Here is a 21,840-nt window from a genome sequence, read left to right on the forward strand (position 1 = left end):
TATTGTGGTTGTCTACAGTAATAGTTAATGCTTAATGGGTAGATTAATGTTGGAACTGATAGAAAATAAAATTTGTAAGTCTTTCCAATATTTCAGAACAAAATACATGGATAATTACAAAAAAAAATGAGATTGACTCCATTCATTTTCACCTATCTAAATGTCCATGGGAGTAAAAAATTTCTTAAGCAACAGAGCACAACAGTGTGGTAGGACAACAAATTATAACAAAGACCAGCTGTCTTAAACAATCCACACGGTATAACAATTTTGTTAGTAACTTGGGTGTTTTGTGTGTTGCATGGTTCAAATGTGCCAGCAGATATGTAAGCAACATTGTTTGAAGCTGCTCTGTTCCAGGCTCTATATTTATTTAAACTGTGACTTTTGTTTATTGGACTTTTTAATTTTTATTTTTATATTATACAGTTTATTCATTTTGTATCCCAGCTGTAGCCCCTTCCTCATTCCCTCCCAATCCCACCCTCTATCCCTCATCTCCTTCCATGCCCCTCTCCAAGTCCACTGATAGGGGAGGTCTTCCTCCCTTTCCATCTGACCCTAGCCTATCAGGTCTCATCATGAATGGCCTTCATCGTCTTCCTCTGTGGCCTGGTAAGGCTGTCCCCACCTCAGGGGGAGGTGATCAAAGAGCCAGCCACTGAGTTCATGTCAGAGACAGTCCCTGTTCCCCTTAATAGGGAACCCACTTGGATACTGAGGTGTATTGGCTATTTTTTAAGTCCATAAGAACATGCCCATTTTGTTTATTAGCACCCTGGCACCAAGCTTAAGGCTTAACATCTCTTATATTGTTGATAAATATTTGTTGGACAAATACATGAAATATAAAGACCAAGAGGCTTTTGTTTTCAAGTAAAAAGACAGCCTAGCTTAGGGCAAGAACAAATGACAAAATATAATCCTAGGAGCAGATGTTACCAGATTCAGGTGCTGTGGAATTACCTGCTAAAATAATTTGTGAAGTTCAGTAACATGCACACAATAAGGAGAGGCTCAGAAAGCCTAGGTAACTAGTAGATACTCCAGTTGAATGTTGTCTTGGGAAAAGGAAGCAATAGGCAGAGTCCAAACTTCCATCCCTTGGAGAATGGTTGGAAAGACTATATCTGTGTGGTGCCCAGCCCAGATAATAACAGACTAAAACAGAACTTGAGAACTAGGTGAGGCTATTGACCTTAGAAACCAGATGGAGAATATCCACACTGAGTCACAGGAAATGAATGAGCTACATCAGCATTGAGGGAATATGTAGACATGGGAAAGAAGGTATTGAAAGACAAGCTGCTACTCTCACCATAGTCATTGGTATTGAAAATAGGATGTTGCAGATACTCATTAATATCGCCCATAAGCATCCTCTTCCTCTATCCCTATGGTGCCTGAGCACTGGAGTTCTAGTGCTGGCATTGCCTGTCTTTTTAATTTAGAAGACACAGTTATTACCCAGGGGTCTCCCTTTCTCATCTCTTTAGACTCCTAAAATGGTATCATTCTGCCATATGTTAGCATTTCAAATACCCATGCAATCTTAAGAAGGTTCCCCTTTTTTTTGGGGGGGGGTACTCAGGATCAAACTCAGGGCCTACACATGCCATGCAAAAGCTCTACCACTATGCTACACCTTTCCCTCTCAACTATTTTTAAAAGTTAAATCAAGGTCTGGGGACAGGAATAAGGGAACCAAGGAACATATTGACCTTCAAAGGAAATGAAGCTGAAGTTCGCTTTCTAGACACAGATACCAGGGAGTATCTATAGATAAAATGGAATTCTAGTTTTTGTTCCATTCTGTTAAAATTTGTTTCTGTTCTTGACTTTAGTGGTTGATTCAGTGATTATTTTGACCTGAGTTCCACCAAGAATTTTGGATTCAATCACATCCTTAAGTATTGTGTCCTTGTGTCTGTGATTCCATCCTTACTTTGTAATTTAAGGAAGTTTCTAAGCATTGAGAAGGAAAGAGAAATTCTTTTATTAAGAATTCAAATTAAAGAGAGCTAAAATTAATCCTACACAGTGATCATTAGCTTCATCATTTGGACTGCTGAGAAACTCATTTTAACTTGAATTACTTTAGTAATGGTTTGGGGGGGGGTGTTAAATGATGTAATTGCCACCTTACCATATGCTTTTTAAACCCAGTGAGCATTTTCCCATAGAGCTATTGCTTCATGATTGACAGAGAAACTCTTGCTAGTCCCCTTGAAGAATGAATGGTTACTCAACATAGATTAACTAGATCTATGGTTATTCCATTTGGGGGTATCAGGATGAATATAACTCTGGGAATTATCGCCATCTGATACGCTGCCTTGTGTAGAGGCTCTTTAAAACTCCACAGGTCACTGAATTCTATTAGGCCACTTATGTGACAAGGGCTGCTCCCACATTAGCAGTTTGGCATGGCTAGTGTTTTTTCTGCCAAAAAGGGCAAAGGCCTTAAGCAAGAAGCCAGCATTTTCCTGATTACAAAACTGACCACAATTCCTTGCCAACCTAGCAGGGTAGTTTTGTTTTGTTTTTTTTTTCTTCTGGTAATGCATTATTCTCAGAGAGAGTTCCAATTTTTTTCATTGTGACATAGCACTTATCATTCAAATATCAACCGTCAGAGCATTGCTGCAGTTGCTATTGATAGATAAACAAATTTGAAAAACAAACTCTCATATAAAAAATTGAAATATTGCCGGGCCTTTATTCTGTCAACTGTTCAGTTTTACAGAATTTGCATAGGAGTAACATTTTTGAGCTTTTGTAAACTTGTTGAATAAATCACCTTAGAAATAGTATCATTAGGTAGCATGTACGTAGCAAAATCTGAAATACGAATGTATTTGAATTCCAGAATTTTCTTCAGATATGTGACTAGGAGAGTCAACCAAAGATAGATACCTAAGAAAAACTTTGCCCAAATAAGTTTTAACCAGTATTTCATATTTCATAACTTAGAGATTAAAATTTTCTATTTAAAAAGAAATTTTCTATTTAAATTGATGTATATTTTATTGCAATTAAAAAGCAATCAAAAATTAAACAATCTCTGCTCTGATAATTCCAAATACTGTACAGTTCACACCCCTCACAAGACACTAAACGTGTGGGTCACTGGCGAGACAGTGTAGCAACGTTTTCCTTGTAATGTACCAAGTCTTGCCAAAGCAGCAGACAACATTATGACATACCATTTTGTCACAGCTGGCTCTCACTCAGGACAGTGCCAGCCAATTCAGGCCTGATCCTTTCTGTGTTTATTTCCACCTCTCCCAAATATTTGAAAACCGGTGTCTTGGCTCATTAGCATATTCACAAGCTGTATGACCACAAGCCTTTTTCCTTTAACAAATCGATCTTTTGCAAGACATAGACAAAGCACCAGTGTCAGTTCGCCAAAGCTGTTTTATGCTGTTATGGGTGAAACTCTGGGAGATTCTCCTGTTGATCCAGAGCATGGTGCGTTTGCTGATGCACTGCCTGTGAGCACTTCACAAGGTAAAGTCCGCTCCTGATTTTGCTGCCGGGGATGCTTCGGGCACTCATGTGTGGGTGGAACTGTTTGTCTTCCACGTTGTGTTCATTAGAGTATTTTAATCCTTTGGTCACTTGTATGGTGGTCACTTACCAATGTATTCAGAACCCTCAGCATAGAACCCTTAATCCATAGCTTATCTCTGTGCATGGCTTTCCAGCTCCTGAATTATAAATGTTAAAGGTATTTTGCTATCCAAAACCAGACCTGCTCATTTTTGTTACCTGCATTTGCATACATATCCCAAAAATGTGTGATTATTTTAGAGCTCTTGAGGAATCAGTTTCCCCCTTTTATTGTGTTAGCTTTCAAAGCAGTTTTTATTCATTTATAGAAGTTTTATTCTTCAAGTATTTTTTATTGTACTTTGCAATCTGCATCCTCTTTTTCCCAAAGAATCGCACACTCCTAGAGTAGAGGAACATGTTAGATTCTTTTTTTTTGCATGTCAGATTATTTTTTAGAATTTTTAATTGAATGCCTAATTGAAGAATATATTTTCTAAGTCACTTTATACAAAGAAAGTAAGATCTCTCGAAGACTAGATGAATACTGAGTAAATAATTTACCATTACTACTACTCAGACTTGCTGCACAGGAACAAAATTCTCCTTTTCCAACAATTTTTCTTGTCCATTGCAAAAAGTTATATTCTCTATTTCTATAGCTCCTTCTACTGGGGTTTCTTAAGCACAGCTTCTTCTATTTTGTATAATTTCCTATTTATTCTAGTGTTTCCATTTGTTTTTTTTTCAATCATACATTGCATATAAAACAAGTTGTTGAATAGGATGACATGTTTTACAGTGAAAGTGTGAAATCATTAAATCATTAAAAATGAAGTCATTTGTTGGTTAAAATGAATAGCTTAAAGTTTTAATTTTTCTGGAAGCCTAAAATTTAAAAACATTTGTCACAATTTTAAAAACATTAGTTTTTATAGTTAAAAATATTTACTGAAATTTTACTGTGCATATGCATATGTACGTGTGTGTGTGCATGCGTGTGTGTGTGTGTGCGTGCGTGTGTGTGTGTGCGTGCGTGCGTGTGTGTGCGTGCGTGCGTGTGTGTGTGTGTGTGTGTGTGTGTAATGCTAAGAATCCAACTCAGGATTGAGTGCACTGTCTATTCCTGATCTGACCCCCTGTCATTGACTCGGTATATATGTCATCTGAGTTTCTTATACAGAAGTTTAGTTTCATTATCTTCTATAAAATATTCTATTTTTCTTGTAAGCAATGAAAATGATCACTGTCCATCTTAGTTTTAGCCTGCCTTGGGGCAGAATATCCTGGCTTCCTATGTTCTTGATTCCAGCTTCAGTAATTTTGTCTATTTGAAAAGAACTTGTCTAGGATGTAACACAATGAATACTTTAGGGTGACTAGAGGGCAGATGCTGGTTATATCAAGAGATGCTTAGTTGATTCAATTCTATACCAATCTCTTATTTTTATGCCATGACTTTGTCCTAACTATAATTTCTCTGAGTCTGAAATCTCTCCTCTAGACTAACCCAAGACTTTCTTTCTTTGTTAAAATGGTACAAAATAAAGTTATTTGCCAGGTGTCCTGCTATGGCTTGTAGTCTCAGCTACTTGGAAGACTGGGCTGAAAGGATTGGTCATTGACAGGAGTTGGGGTTAGCCTGGGTAACATAGTGTCTATTTTTTAAGTAATTAAAATATTGAGATAATATTTTAATAATACAATTTTAATAATTTAATCATAAAATTATAATAAAATATTACAACTTTTACTAATAATTTGAACTTTGGCTTCTGTGGTCATCTGGTTTATTTATAAATGTTTTTCTACTAAAAATTTGAGCTATTAAAGTCTAACAACCTGTCTGTTACTTCTGTTGTGTTTTATGGATGATCATTATTTATTCCACTGCTGCTAAAACAAACAGGTAAACTTGGAAAGAAATCAAGCATACAATCATCGTTAGCTATCCAAGGCCAGCATTGATGACATGGTATAGAGGTTCTGTCTTTGGCCTACACCATAAGCTTAGTTAGGTATTCCTTCTTCCCCATCTGAGGCAAAATAGGATAGGTGGTGGTATAGCACCTGGGCACTGCTGCTGAAGGAAAAAACAAAACAAAACACAAAACCCCATGTTTATTTTGGTCCAAGAGGTCTACCTGCATTGATCATATCCAAGAAGTTAAAGTCACTCCTGTAGCTGCTATGCCCAAAAGGACATCTATACATTTTCCATGACTCCATGAACACTGTGTCCCTTTCATCTCCTTTTCTTTTTCAAGAGTTCTGCAGGCAACCCCAAGTAACCTTGTGCTGGCTCTGATTTCCACTAATAAAAACTGGCACAATGGAAAGGACACTTCCTCGGATTCATGCTCAATATGCCTCCCACTCTGAGTGCCAGACTCAGTCCTGTGTGGATTCTATAATTTTCGGCTGTGCACCAGAACTTGAAGGATGATGACGCTTGTCCTCTGGAGCTGGTTGAGCAATGGAAATGTGTCTTAGAGACGTGACAAATGCTGCAATAGAGCCCTTCGAAACCAGAGTCCTACAGAGATAGGAGCAGTGTTGATTACATACCATTTTTATGGGGAGATATTTAAACTGTCTAAGGAGCTCTAGATAATGGTATACTAGAAACAGATAATTGACTGAAGTTCTCACCTGTCCAGAAGTTTAAAGAACCAGTCAGTCCTGCGTTGACCACATACAAGTTTTGTGAATAGAGCAAATCAATTTTTTTTCTGTGTCCCTGAATGTTAACAGGGTTACTATGAAGGTTGTATAGCACAGTGCTTGTGAAGGCAGACCTAGAGCCCTTTATCAAGCTTATTGTTTCAGTCTTGTCATATTGCTTACTAAAGGATCATATAAAGGCTCTGAGAGCAAAGTATCTTATATTTTAAGCAATTTAGAGAATATGAAAAACAAAACCTGAAGTTATCTTCATTGCACTAGAATAAGTGGCAACAATTTGAATAAAAAGTAGCTTCTTGGAAAGCAGCCATGCTCACCACTATACCACTAATGCTAAAAGGAGCAGCTTTAGGAAACCCCCATGAGTGTTTTAAGAAGAACCTAATCAAACTTTAAGGAAACAGCTTTATATCTCATCTTTAAAAAAAAAAAAAAAAAGCAAGCAAAAAACAAACAAACAAAAACCTTTATAGTACTGAAGATGAATCCCAGGAGCTTGTGTTTGCCAGGCAAGCACTCTACCACTGAGCTTCATCTCCAGCCCTGGATTCCTGGATTGCTTTGTTTTGTTTTGTTTAACTTGTCAAAATTACTTCCCACTGCATTAACATTTCGTCTCTGAAGATACTCAACTGCCAAAGATTGAAATCATTCTTTTGAGTTTAAATTGAAGCAGTGATTGTTCTGTTTTTCCCCCTCAGAGACATTTTTAAAAAGAAAAAAAAAAAACAAAAAAAACAAAAAAAACTTCTCTAGGTTGTGATAGTCTTTATTTGTTGAAGTGAAAGTCCAGGAAAGATTTAAATTATTGATACAACTCTGAATTTCATAATCTCTCGTGCAATAGCAATTCAGACCTGGAAGGTGACAGAGGTGAGGGGAGAAGTTGGAGCATTTGCCTCGCATGCACAAAAACCCTGGTTCTATCCCTAGAGGTAAAGAAAGAAAAACGATTCATTTAAAAAGAATTTTATAGTTGTTGGTATTAACCTTTTCCTTAGCATGGCTCTAGTCTGTCTGTGCTTCTAATGTATCTGGTTTTAACTTCCTTCTTCAATGCCAAGACTTGGACTAGGTCAATTTGTAGACTCGATGTCTTCTCAATGCTTCTCCAAAATAGTCAGTTCTCTTATATTCTCCTCAAATTGTGAAACAAAGTATATTTTTAAAAAACATGAAAGAAATGTAATTTACAACAAAACGCAAGATTTTTTTTTAAGGCAGGGCCTTGCTTTCAAACTTTAAACCGACCCTCTGTCTTTTCCTCCTTAGTGCTGGATAATAGGCACAGTATAGTTGGTTTTTAAAAGCAACCTGACGGCAGTTATCCTCTCAAAGTGGTAAAATATACCTTAAACAAATAATACATTCATAGCTCTGATATTATGAGATTACTGAGTCTGTAAGTTCACCCCCTAAGTTATACCTTTACCCTGAAGAAGTAATGCTGGGGAAACTCTAAAATCATAGTATATTGTTAGGTACACATTTCTTGGCTCAGAAGAAATCTGGGCTAAGAAAATTCTTCACTAACTTGGGGGACCAGAGCTGACCCATAGATTCATTATTTTAGCGTCTTTGGACACAGTACAGTGGCATAGGCGTTAATGAATGCTTCCTCTCCGTCTACTTCATGCTGAGTATTTGTGTTGGAGTTTTTTTAATAGAATTGGGTTTCTGTCCCTTTCTACTGTGCTACTCTTTCCTTTGTGTGCAGTTTTGCACCTGTAGCTAATTGAAAGACATAGCAATTGCACATGCAACTAATAGAAGCTGCAATCCTACTCTTACAACCTCACAACTGGGCTCACATGGCTATTTGAACGTGCAGTGCTTTAGACTCAGGTAATTTTTATTTGAACAAGAGATTGCCAAGACAAGATTAAGGTTCCAACATGTGGAGCGCTCCATGTGTGGTTAACACTATAAAGTAGATTTGAAACAGTCAACTATCAGTTATATGTGAGTTAACCCTCCTTAGTCCATGCCAGATTTCCTGTGTGTAAGAAACTCTTACATCTACTCTAGACTTGGCAGATGAACATCCCTGAAGTTGCCTCTGTCAGTCTTCTAACTGTTGAGTGCCTGCTGCTCACAAGACATCATAGTGCTATGAAGTCCACACCTTTGCCTGGCTTCCACTGCTTTTTTTGGTAGCCTGATTACACTTCATATATTTTACCTTCCTTCCCACCATATCCCAGGAAGTGGCCTACCTGACTCTTTTCAGACTAGTCTCATTTTACAAGAATACAGCCACACTTTCTCTTGCCTCTGAGTTTAGTATGTCCTTAATTGCTTTCCCCAGTCTTCCACCTTTTCAAATCCTCCTTGTCTTTCAAGGTCTGGTCCAAGAAACATCAGCCTGTTTCGTGAAGCTTTCTCTGACTATCCATGTCTAATGGTTCTTGTCTCCATCTGTCTGAAAATGTGCTCTGTCCTCTACCTCTTAGGCTGCCACCAACCTAATCAATCTACCGTCTCTGGACTAGAGAGCAGTCTCTTGACAGGTTTTGTTTATTAAATGTGTCTGCCCTTCCTCCCAACATTGTTCTCCACCCACCCCTTATCCATTGTGTTTAAAAGTCAGGACTATACCTAGCTCAACACCCTTTAGTGGCTCTCAATTCACAGATAATGAACAAAAGCCCAACTGGCGCTGTACTGCCAACCCCATCCCAGAGACTTCTACAGTTCCTTTCTTCTCCTGTCCATCTCTTCCCCTTGGCTCTGCTGCAGCATCACTGGCATACGCTCTAATCAACACTCCATGCACAGTTCTGCCTGGAGTCTCTCCCCTTGCCCCTATTCTTCCATGAGTGTCATGCCAGAACATTCTTCCTTTGACATACCCCTGACTGTCTCTCTTAGTCCCTCAATTCTTTGCTCAGATCTTACCTTCCAGTAAGAAAAGCCTTTCCACCCTGTCCTGCCCACTGCCTTTCTCATTTCTGTTCTCCAGTTTCCTATTTTGAAAGCACTTTTCATCTTCTTCTATATCATATAGCTTATTGGCTGGTTGTATTTATAGCTTATAGTCTGCTCCATCCTATAGAGCATTAGCACCAGGGAGGCAGAGATCTTGGTCATCTTTCTCATCCACTCATATCTCCCATCCACTGTATCCCAGAACAGTGCTTGGTAAAGAGCAATTCTCATTGATAACAATCAAATGAGAGTAAAGCCCTCTAACAGGGCTAAGTCTTCACCATGTGACTTAGACCTTAATAGAGATGGCCATTTCTTATTTTTCTGTTTTAGTGTATTCTCCAAGCCAAAGTATGTAATCACTGAGAAAGAATCCATGTTTAATCTCTATTCCTAGTTGGGGGAAGAATGCAAAATACCTAACACATAATAGTCAACTTATTCACTCATTAAAAGCAAGCTTGTCTCCTGTACTTCCAACACCCTCTTCCGGCCTCCAAGGGCACTTGCACACCATGGTACATATATATTCAGGTGCGCATGTGTGCATGCACACACACACATAAAATTTTTTAAATAAATCTTTTTAAAAGTCTGCATAATTTTTACCTTTTCTGGAATATTATATAGTTGGAATTATATGACATCTATCCCTTTCAGATTAGCTTCTTTCCTTAAGTGATATAAACTTCCTCCATGTTCTCTCATGGTTTGCTAACTCATTTCTTTTCAAGACTAAGTATTTCATTGTCTGGCTGTATTACGATTTATCTACTCATCCGCTGAAGGGTTCCTTGGTTGCTTCCAAATTTTGACAATCATTGAACTATAATAAGCATCTGTGTACAGTTTTGTGTGTGTGTGTGTATGTACCTAAGTTTTCAGTCTACTTGGATTGTGGCCACTGGACTGTGTGGGAGGACCACGTTTTGTTTTTATAAGAACTGCTATGCTGTCTTCCAAAGTCACAGACCCTGTTGCAGTTCACCTGGTAATGAGGGAAGTATTTCTGATGCTCTACAGCTTCATTAGCTTCTGGTGTTGTCAGTGTTTGAAGGTTTCCTAATGATTTATGATGTTGAAGATCTTATCTTCTTGCTCAAGTCTCTGGCCTATTTTTATATCGAGTTGTTTGTTTTCCTATGAGTTTTGTGTGTTTTGAAGAAGACCTTTATCAGATGTGTTTTTTGCAAATATTTTATGAATATAGTTTTATGGAGAGCAGACAACTTAAATTTAATAAAGCTCTATTTATCTTTCATGGCCATACCTTTTTACTGAATCTAAAGAAATTGCCACCACACTCACCTAGGTTTTCTTTTTTGTTATCAATGAGAAAGTTCATGCATAGTTGGGATAAATAATGTATAGGGGTTTTTGCTTGTTCATGTGTTTGATAGTTGAAGGTCTGTCTATGCAGCCCTGGATATCCTGGAGCTCTCTATGTAGACCAGGCTGGCCTCAAACTCAGAGATCTGCCTCCCAAGTTCTGAGATTAAAGGAATGTGATATGACACCTTCTGTGTATAGTTCTTCTTATACATCGTTAGATTCAATTTCTTAATATTTTGTTGGGGATTTTTGTGTCTCTATTTATGACCAAGTTCATTTACGGTGTTTTATCTCTTGTAATGGCTTTATCTTGTTTTGATATTAGGATAATTCTGGCCTCCTAATATCAAGAATTATTACATCTGTTTCTCCTGGCAAAGAACTGGTATGATTTCTGCCTTGAATGGCTGGTAAAACTGACCAGTAGGTGCACCTTGGCCCTCTGTTTATAAGATTATTAATTACTTATTCTATTTTTTTAACAAATATAGGCCTATTCAATTGTTTGTTTCTTTGGGGTTACATTTTGGCAGACTGTGTTTTGAGGAATAGGCCCAAGATGGGGGGATATAAAGTGAATAAAGTATAATTAACAAAAAATTAAAATTAAAAAGAAAAAAATAGGCCCAAGGAAGAGACTCACCTCATCTAGGTTATTGACTCTGTAGGATAGAATTGTTCACAATATATCCTTTATAAACTACGTGTGATGTATTGTGTCGTATGTTGTGTGTGTGCTAAAGATTAAACCAGGGCCTTGTGCATACCAAGAACGTCCTCCACCACTGAGGTATACCCCAGCCTATTTATTATCTTTTTATTGTCCCTGCAACCTGTAATAGTGTGCCCTCATTCATTTCTGGATGAGCAGTTCTTAACTTGATGCCAGCGTATACTGGACAAAATAGTGATTTCAATTCAGCTGCACTAACTATCAGCAGTTAGCCTTAGTTTCCGTTAGATTATTACTAGAATCTCTCTTTAAAAGCATAAGAAATATTCTCTGCACTTTGCCCAAAGTTTGGCTATGAGTCTCAGCATCTGCTTCAATACCTTGCTGGATAGATTCTTTCAGAGGTCCTCTGTAATAGGCTCCTGTCCTGTTCCCTATCTTCTTCCACTGTCAATGTCTATACTGCTTGCCCTTCTGAATGTGGATTAAGCATCTTCCCTAGGGTCCTCCTTGTTGTTTAGCTTCTTTAGGACTATAGAGTTTAGTATGTTTATCCTATATTATATGGCTAATAGAGAATCTTATGGAAGAAGGAGAAGATAGAAAGACCTGGAGGGGACAGGAGCTCTATAAGGAGACCAAAAGAGCCAACAAATCTGGGCCCAGGGGTCCTGCAGAAACCAATGCACTAACCAAGGACCACGCATGGAGAGGACCTAGACCCCTTGCTCAGATGTAGACCATAGGCAGCTCAGATTCCATGTGGGTTCCCTAGTAAGGAGAGCGGGGGCTGTCTCTGATATGGACTCAGTGCCCCCTGGGAGTGGGGTGAGCCTTGTCAGACTACAGAGGAAGAGAATACAGTCAGTTCTGATGAAACCTGATAGGCTATGGTCAGATAGCAGGGGAGGAGGACCTCCCCTATCAGTGGACTAGGAGAGGGGCATAGGGGAGAAGAGGGAAGGAGGGTGGAATTGGGAGGAGATGAGGGAGGGGCCACAGCCAGGATACAAAGTGAATAAATTGTAATAAATAATAAATCAATTGGAAAACATAAGAAAGAAAGTTTAACAGAAGAGCCATGCTTGAGCTAGTTTGACCACAGTAGAAAGGGTTATGAATTTTTGAGTCAAGAAGCAGAGGAGATGGTCAATATGGTCTGGTTATCTTTTCTTTCTCTCCATGACTCATGACAAGCTCCCTAAACAACATGTGCCCCATTCAAGATAAAATGAACTTCTAGAGTTAAAATTTGAATGTGCTTTTCCTTCTAGAGGCTAGGGCTACAGCTTCTCTGGGGCTTTATTGATCTGAATTAAAGCATTTACTATGAGCATTTTGGCTTTGTATAAATAAATGTGCATATAGAGATGCATTTTAGTTGCTTCATCTTCTGCCAGATCCATCAGTGGGAAATCAAGCCAGAGACACACTGAATTTAGTTTTTAGTAGGCAGCAGAATGAAAATATGTTGAATAAATAAATGGTACAACCAAATTTATTTCCAAACCTTTCTAAAATCAGAGAAGCCACAGCTGAATTGCTGTAAAGTCAATTAACTGTATAAAGTTGTGCAATTTACTTAACCCCAAGTCTATTTTTAACACCATTAAATGGTAATAATTGTTTATAACTTCATGTTATATTACACCTTTAACTGCAATATAATTTAAACATGTTGAACTACAAGACTTACATGTTATATGTATCATATACACAAAGTACATGCATGATGGACATAAGATACAATGCCTGCTGCTTAAGTGATTAAAAATTGCTAGTTATCATTATTAAATTACACTTCTATGAATGAAATTTACTCGTTCCTCTTTTAGTAAAAAAAAGGCCCACGATACTAATCAAAGATAAGGAAAAAAATGGTACAGGAACTGAGAAAATGGCTCAGCTGATAAAAGTACGTGCCTAGAAAGAACAAAGGCCTGAGTTCAGCCCCCAGAACTCATATTTTTAAAAAGCCAACACATATTTGTAATCACAGTTCTGAGCGGACAGAAACAGACAGCTCCAGTGAGAGAACCTGTCTCAAAACTAGGGTAGATGATATTTCTGACAGTAATATTCCAATCTATCCTCTGGCTTCTGCACATACACAGGCTCCTGCACACATATGTGTGTGTGAATATGGATGTACATATACACATATCTCCACAGTTTTTAAAAGTGAAGAAATACAAGAAGGATCATCTGTTGGGCAAATGTCTGGTTTTTATTTCAGCTTATTTTTTCTATTTTTTGACATTTTTACCAGATCATTCCTTTTTTAATAACACAAAGTATGTGCAAGGAATAGATTTACCACCACTTACTGGGAAAATATTTCAGTTAAAAGGTATTTAAGGGGTTGGAGTACAGTTCAGTGGTAGAGTTCAAAGTTGGATAAAGGATATCCAACTTAATTTTTAATGTAATCGAATGTAATCTTTAAAAATCAACTTTTTAGAAGTCTTTTTAATATAAAGACTTTAATTTAAAAAAAATAGAAATCCTCAGTGCCACAATAATTCCATTTCAAAAATACTGATATTTAACTCTATATCTTGAGAATCACATGCTTGGCTGCTACTTTTTATACTGTGTTCACCATCTGTTAACCTCTAACTGTAGAACATAAGCATTCAATCCTTTTACTACCATACTCCTTTTCTCAAATACACTCCCTACTCCTCTCACCTTCACAATGTAGTTTCATGTAATTTGGAGTTAAGTTAGTTGTCCATGGTTACATTGTAATAACTTTGAAAGTAATATTGACAAACTCCAACAACAACAGTATATCGTAGTTTCATAAGCAGTTGACCTTCAAACATTAAGCTGTAATACTGCATGTTCTCCTTTCCCTGAGCTTGAATCATGTGTCTAAGTCTTGCAGTCAACATGTCCAACCTTGCCTAACCTAGTACTTCCTAAATTTATTTGACTACCTGATATTTTTCTGTGTAATAATTTTTAAAGGAACATCACTAGCATATGTATAATACAGTTGGGGAGATGCCAGATAAGACAGACTTTCCAGGCCACAAAAGAGTAATTAAGCACTGGAGTGAGTATCTTTAAAAAGCCAGGCACTCTTCTTTTCCAGAGGTCTTTAAAACAGGACATCTGTTTTAGGCATAGTCCTGTTTGAACAATAGGACTCTGCTGGTGTTTCTTCCTCTTCCTGTTCCCCAGAGACCATGCTGTAGGCTTTTAGCCCACCTTTTATATGATGATGAGACTCTAGCTACTAATATGTACAAAAATTACAACTATTTTTTTATTTAGAGCTTAATAAGTATCCTAGTGTTTTACATCATTCTTTAGAACAGAACAAGGTAACATTATTTTACAGATGGCAAAGTTAGCTATAGAGAGATCATGAACTAAGACCTCCAAGGCAGAATTTTAATCCAGGTATCAGACACTGCTCCATCCTTCTTTATTGTTAATGTTCCAAATAGCAACCTACACAAGTAACAAATAAGATGGGGTTTTCTCTATTTATTATGTGAAAACTCAGATCAATAAAGTTATATTTATTCTAGTAGATTAACCATTCCTTTAACCTTCCCATTAATTTAGGTTATTATTTTTGTTAGCGTAGTACATACTTCTCTCTTCTCTATGACCAAATGCCTGACAAGAAACAACCTGAAGAAAGGATTTATTGGGGATCCTGTTTTGAGAAAGTATCATAATGGCTAGAAATCACAGCAGGCAGCTCAGACTCCTCAAGTCCTCATCCCTCTAGGAAACAAGCAGAAAAGGACTGGAGGATGAAATGGTGCTGGTCTAAAGCCCTCAAGACCCACCCCTCAATAGCCCACTTTCTCCTGGTAGGCCCTGCCTCTTAAAGGACCCAAAATAGTGCATACTGGCTGGGTACCAAGTACTTTAACATGTGATTCTGTGGAGTACATGTCACATTCAAACTATAGCAAGAACAATTCTGTTGCAGAGTTCTCTGCGTTTTATTCTGTGACAATCTGCCATCTGACAAACGGTTTCTTGCATGAGACCATTTGAAATTTAATGTGACTCGTATATATTAATTAAGACCAAATACATCTTGATCTATGAAAATTGGCTTAGGATAAAAGTCTCTTTTTCAACATATTATATCAATATAGTAACAACACTATACAGCTCAAAAGATGCTGGGCTAAGAGACAGAAAAGATGAGTTCTTGCCCACCCAGTCTCTCACTGACTGTATTCATAAGCAGATCATTATGCCCATTTTATTTTACTGTCAAATGGGGAATGACAATTTTTCCAAAATGGCTTTCTTCCTTGTAATATTTCAGGATTATTTTTATCTCTAGATGTTGGCTCACAGATGGGAGAACTATATAATTTCCAAGTTAGTTTGTACTATACCATGGTTTACACAGATCAATGAAGAAGGGCTGGTTGGGTAAACAAGCAGGAGCCATACATGATAGTATCATGATATTTACCTAAAACAAGAAGACATTGAAATCAGTGGTTAAGTGTCTCGTGAAAGTCATTGCTAACAAAGCTACTAAGCTCTACAGAGGCTCTGAAAAAAAGTTACCACATTGCTTCAAAACCCATTGGAATACATTTTTTACTTACTCTTTAGTGTTCATCACTAGTGTCATGCCTGGCCCACCATGAGTTGTTGAAATGTGTTGATGTTTAGTGTAGAGCTGGAAGATCATGAAGAGAGATGTTTAGTTTAGGTTAAGTGGCCACAGAGCTTCAGACTGTTTGTACTCAATACCTAATTCTTCCTAATAATTGTCCACAAATTACTTTTGTATCTGGGTTATATTTCTCCCAGAGCTTTCAGAGCTGAGCTTGAAGCTCAGAGCTTCATGTATGTTAGACAACTGTTAACATCACTGAGATATATCTTCAGCTTTTTATTTTCTTCAAAATTCTTAAAGAAGAATGGAGGTGGTGCACACCTGTAATCCCAACTCTCAGGAGGCAGAAACAGGATCTCTGTGAGTTCCAGGCCAGCCACTGCTGCACAGTAAGACCCTATCTAAAACAGAAATAAATAAATATATAAATACATAAATCTGAGTATCCTACTTTACAGAGCTGTTATGAGAATTAAAAGAGATCAATGCAGTATAGTATCTAGTATAATATTACCAAAGACTCGGGGGTCTATTACTATCAACCACTGTAAATATTGAGGAGATGCAACATGAGCTCAGATGTCCTTTTGTTTTATTTCTTTTTTTTTCCTCTCTTTGGGTACTGGGAATTGAACCCACAATCTTGTACATACTGAGCAAGCACTCTACCACCTGGCTACAACCCCAACCTCTACAGAACTATACATCCTGGCTTTTAAAACAATTGTGGTATGGATTTGATGTTGCTTGCCTTTTTTTTTTTTTTTAATCCCCTGTACTGGGGATTAAACCTGGGACTTCACTCAGGCCAAGCAAATGCTCTACCACTAAATCACACCCCAGACCTCCCCAGCATTTCTAGTAGAAGTTTTTCTTTCCCTGGAGAACAACATAATATCCCAAAGGCAAGCCATATAGTCCTAGTGCTTGATTTCATAATCTGATATCTTTCTGACCCACTTCCATGCTCCCAAATCAAGCCTATTCGATTAGAGAACTCACTTTACACTTGCGTGAAATTGATTATGCTTTTGTTTGAAATGCATTATATTTTGGAGTAGTGTGAGAAGGCTGCTCATTAACCATAACAGAATTGAAAGCCAAGTTTGAAGGTCAATGAGAAACAGCACAGAGCTGTCCTTGCACACAAAATCTGTCTGAAGACTTTCTTGAAAGGTTGTGAAATTGAAGGATATGTCCTGAGGCAATAGGACTCATGTCACCCAGCTGGAAAGTTAAGACAACAACTTACTCCTGAGAAGGGCTGTCATTCATGCAAATATTTTGTCCATTTGCTTTTCCATGGGTAATTGCACGGAGTAACAAAAAACACCTACTTGACTAACAGCTTGGCAGCAACAGAGGCTTATGTTTTCTAGAGACAAAATAAGAAGCAGCTTTCCTGGACCATCTCTAAGTCAAAGTAAAATAAAGCATGTTTGGATCCTGTGCCTCCAAGTAACCATGTCCATGGAGTAATGCTGTTGAGGTCAAGGTGTCCCAGAATACAAAAAAAAGGAGAAGGAGGGGAAAGCAATAATTTCAGCAATATGTCTTCCTAGAGATGAAGAGACAAATGATTTGTCTTTCTTCTTTGTCCTCTCCACTTAGAGAAATTAGGAAGCCTGGGCTAGGGTAAAGCACTTATCTGTCGTATGGACAAGTCTGGGTTCAGTGCCCAGTCTGATAAAAGAAGAAAAAAAAATAATTTACCAAATTCTAATCTTCCTGATAGTCCTCAAAAGACTAAATATATGGAGTTGAGAGTAGAGTAGCCCATGCTGTGTCTTAATTATAATGCCAAAGCTTAATATTTTTAAAGGAGCTTATATATTGGCAAAACTAAACCATCAAGAATAAATCTCAGTGAAATGAGAAATCATTCTGCTCTTCCCTATATAACATTATTTTTTAACTGGCAAGCATTTAGAACACCACGACCATGCAGAAGGACTAATTGGACGCAAGATGATAAGGTGTCTCTTCATTCCACACAGCATGCAAATGCAAATGTTATAAATACTTAACCAGATCAGAAATCATGTCAGAAGATTTCACCGAGAAAGTAGTGTTCAGCTGCGAAAGACAAGGAGGAGTGTGGTGCAGAGAAATGAAGGATAGAAAACAATTCAGCAACCTCAGGAATCTGCATCTACAAAGAGCAAGAGGAGAGAATGCAGGGCAGGTAGATAGCGTGGCACATCTTGCAGTAGCATATGCCAGGCATTGGAGCAACCAGTGGAAAAAAAGACTGAAAAGGTAAAGTAGGGCTGTGCCATGGAGAACTTCTAATACCAAGCTAAGACATGGTGATTTATTATACAAGTTGCTGGTTGACCTGCCTCTCTGACAACATGTCCTTACTAGTAGAGCTCAGTGAAACAGCATTCCTTAAAGGAAGGGGGAAATGAATACAGGAATACAGGAGTTGCTTAGGACAGAGAAATAATTCTGTATGATAATGCAATGATCGACACATTGCATTACACTCTGTTAGCAACCATAGACTTATTTACACACAGTGCCTAACAGAGATATGACTTTAGTTCATAAGAGTATATTCATGCTGGCTTGTTAGTTGTCACAGGTGTGCCACATTAGCGCAAGACAGTGGCAGGGGCATACCCTGAGTCTCAGAAGGTGGGGTGCTACATAAGAGCTATCCTTTTAGTTAATTTTATATAAACCTAAAAAGTCTTTTTAAAATCTGTAAAGCCATACCTGATGGTGACACTTGCCAAGCCAGTACTCAGATGGAAGACTGTAAGCTTGAGGCCTGCCTGCACTGCTTATTGAAACCCTGTCTCAAAAACCGTAAGCCTGGGGGAAATGGTAGAGCATTTGTCTAGCATGTGCAAGGCTCTGGGTTCTATCCCCAAATGGAAAAAAAATTAAACAATAAATTGATGAATGGCCACTGGGTGCGGTGGTATATGCCACCACTTAGGAGGCAGAGGCAGATGGATCTCTGAGTTTGAGGCCAATCTGGTGTACAAAGCAAGTCCAGGACAGCCAGGGCTCTATTACAGGGTGAAACTCAGTCTCAAAAAAACAAAACAAAACAAAATGACCAATTTTTTCCTTCAACCTAGGTATTTTTACACCCTTATTTTCACTTCTCAGTATCTGTGCAGAGGCATACTCACCACCTTTAACTCATCAGTCACAATAGATGCCATGAGAAACATCCAACTTTAAGGATATTACAATGTGGACAAGAAAGGACAAATTTTAAATGAAAATAACTGATAACAAAGGTTAAGGACATAGAAAAATTAAACATGCTAGGGAGAGAGGCTGAGTCCATGAGGATGAATTTTGAAGCAAACACCATAGTTGATGGGTACTCCTGCTAATTAGGAATACAGACCTCTTTCTAGATGTCACTGAGACCAGGGTGTCCTCTAAGTTATCGCCAATGCACATTCCTCCTTTTGGTGTGCAGTGTTTACACAGTAACATAGATAACTGCAGGTTGTTTGGGTACTTATTATGCAGACATTTGACATGGGAACCCAAACTTTGCCTAATGAGCCCTCTTGCAGCCATGAAGCACATACACAGAGCCAGTCTCCTTATTTGTACCTACAAGGCACTTTGTTTTCTCATGAAAACCATAGCTGAGCTCCTTCATCTCATGTAGCCTTTGAGAAAAAATAAAAAAGCCTTAGCTCTCTGCATGCTGGGCAAAAGCAAGAGAACCATTCCCAGATATCCATATGAGAAGAGCCCATCTTCCAGAATGTTTTTATCAGTGAGAGACTATTTGCAAGGATAGAGTTTCTGAGTCAGCATTTAAATCATACACACCTACCTAGCCCATGGAATTTGGGCCAGTCCTGTAATGGCACTAGTCCTGTCTTATTGATCTATAAAGTGAGGATATTTTAGCATACATGGAATAAAAGGTAGATGTGTCTGGTACATGAGAGGCACTCAATGGGCCTGTTTGTTTCTGTCCTTCCCCAGCACCCTCTGCTAAAAGTTCACAGTCATTACTTCCAGCCATTCATTCATTTAGTAGTCAGTAGATAAATATTTATTGAGCATCTACTGTGAGTCAAACCTTTGTCAAATGGTGCTAATATGACTACAACCAAGATAAAATTTATGAGTTCATTTCTTTGTCACCAGAGATAACAGTCTCGAATTTACATAGCTCTGTAGCACTTAGAATTGTGATTGCTCTTCTAGGCACCACTTTGAATGGTGAGCTCATTTCAAGCAAACAAAGTCAGACTTAACAATTGCATAAAAATTTATAGTCTATACTAACCTCTGGCTCACTGTTCATATTTAGTACTTGGCACCCAAATAGGTTGGAGTTTTGTTTTACTTACTGTGATAACAAATTATACTCAGAAAATCAAAATGCACACTTGCTACTCTTCCAGAGGTCCCTGGTTCACTTCCCAGCACCTAAATGGTAGTCTATAACTGCCAGTAACTCCAGTCCAAGGGAATCTGACACACTCTTCTGGCCTTCATAAGCACCATGCATGCACATGATGCACATACATACATGTTTGCCAACACTCACACACATAGAATAAAAATAAATTTTAAAAAGAGACAGGCATGGTGACACACACTTTTAATTCAAGTGTCTAAAAGGCAGAGGCAAAAAGGAGAGAGAGAAAACCTCAAATACACAGGGCTGGGAGGATGGCTCAGCCAGTAAGATGCTTGTAAGCATGCTAAACTGAGTTCAGTACCCAGAACCCACATAAAAATACCAGACATTGTAATACATATAATCCCAGCACTGGGAAGGTGGAAAAGGAAGATCTGTGGAGCTTACCACCAGCCACTTCTAGCCTAACTGGTGCACTTCAGGACACATGAGACCTCATATCAAGGTATGTGAACGATGTTCTAGAGGGTGAAACCCCCACATGCCCGCATGTGTGTATGTGCACACACATAAACACACACACACAAACAAGAATAATGCAAATCACAAGACACCGAGGATCTCAGTCCAAAACAATGTACAAAGGCTATTTATAACTATTTATAAAAAGAAAAAGAAATGGTCAAAAGGCATATGAAAATGTTTCCAACATTACTAATCCCTGGAGTAAATGAATCAAAACTCTAATGAAATATACTGTTTCACAGCTGTTAGAATGGTTAGCACATAAAGAGAAGAAAGGGTGTGGAGCAACAGAAACCTCTTTAGTGATGCATACTGTATATTGTGCAGCCATTATAGAAAACAAATAGAAAGTCTCAGAAAATTAAAAGTGGAATTTCCATGTGGTTAGTAGCCCCACTGCTGAAAATAAGGCCAGGGAATTAAAATCAGTATGTCAAGATCTCTATGTTCCTGAATTCATTATGACATTATTCACTATAACCAAGAGATGTAATCAACATAGAGTCTAAGACATATGAATAGGTAAAAGTAAACAAAAAACTCTGTGGTATATATAGACATGCATATGCAGAATGCACATATATGTATATGCATGCACACACAAACAAGTAAAATAAAAACTTAGTGGTACATATGCAGAATGCACACACATGCATGTGCATGCACACAGACATACACTGGAATACTGCATGGCCTTTAAAAAAGAGAAAATTCTGTTACTTGTAGCAATAGATGACCCAAAGAAACATTGTGCTAAGGCAAATAAGCTAGAAGCAGGAAAGCAAATGCCACACATGCTTACTGGTTGCCAAGGACTGGGCATAGAGGAAATGGGAAGAGTGGCCAGAGTTTCCATTATGCTCTGGAGGCTCTGGACAGCAAGATGACTATAGTTAGGAATACTGTATTATATACTTGAAATTTGCTAGGGAAGAAAATCTTAAGTTTTCTCACTACAGAAACAAAGATAATTATATAAAGTCATGAGTATGTTAATTAAATTGATTATGGTAATCATTTCATAGTGCATACATATATCAGAACACCATATGGTGATCATTTAAATATACCAGTTTATTTTATCAGTTGTGTCTTAATAAAAGTGGAAGAAATTTGAATTAAGAAAAATAACAAGAAAGAAAGAAAGAAAGAAAGAAAGAAAGAAAGAAAGAAAGAAAG

The 21,840-nt window shown here is 37.9% G+C and overlaps 1 protein-coding gene across 5 annotated transcripts in view; it reads left to right on the plus strand.

Moving 5' to 3' along the window:
• The window catches only part of Pparg (peroxisome proliferator activated receptor gamma), a 131,213-nt gene that overhangs the window by 57,384 nt on the left and 51,989 nt on the right, over positions 1-21,840 (plus strand). Inside the window, exon 1 of one of the 5 annotated variants that reach the window (XM_055604294.1) lies at positions 3,491-3,513. The exons of the other annotated variants lie outside the window; for them this stretch is intronic. The gene's annotated coding sequence lies outside the window, so the exon portion shown is untranslated. Of the gene's footprint in view, positions 1-3,490; positions 3,514-21,840 lie in introns of those variants that run through there. 5 annotated transcript variants of the gene reach the window in all.

This window comes from Psammomys obesus, unplaced genomic scaffold (assembly GCF_907164565.1).
Source record: "Psammomys obesus unplaced genomic scaffold, mPsaObe1.curated_primary_1811, whole genome shotgun sequence".
NCBI classification, from domain to species: Eukaryota; Metazoa; Chordata; class Mammalia; order Rodentia; family Muridae; genus Psammomys; species Psammomys obesus.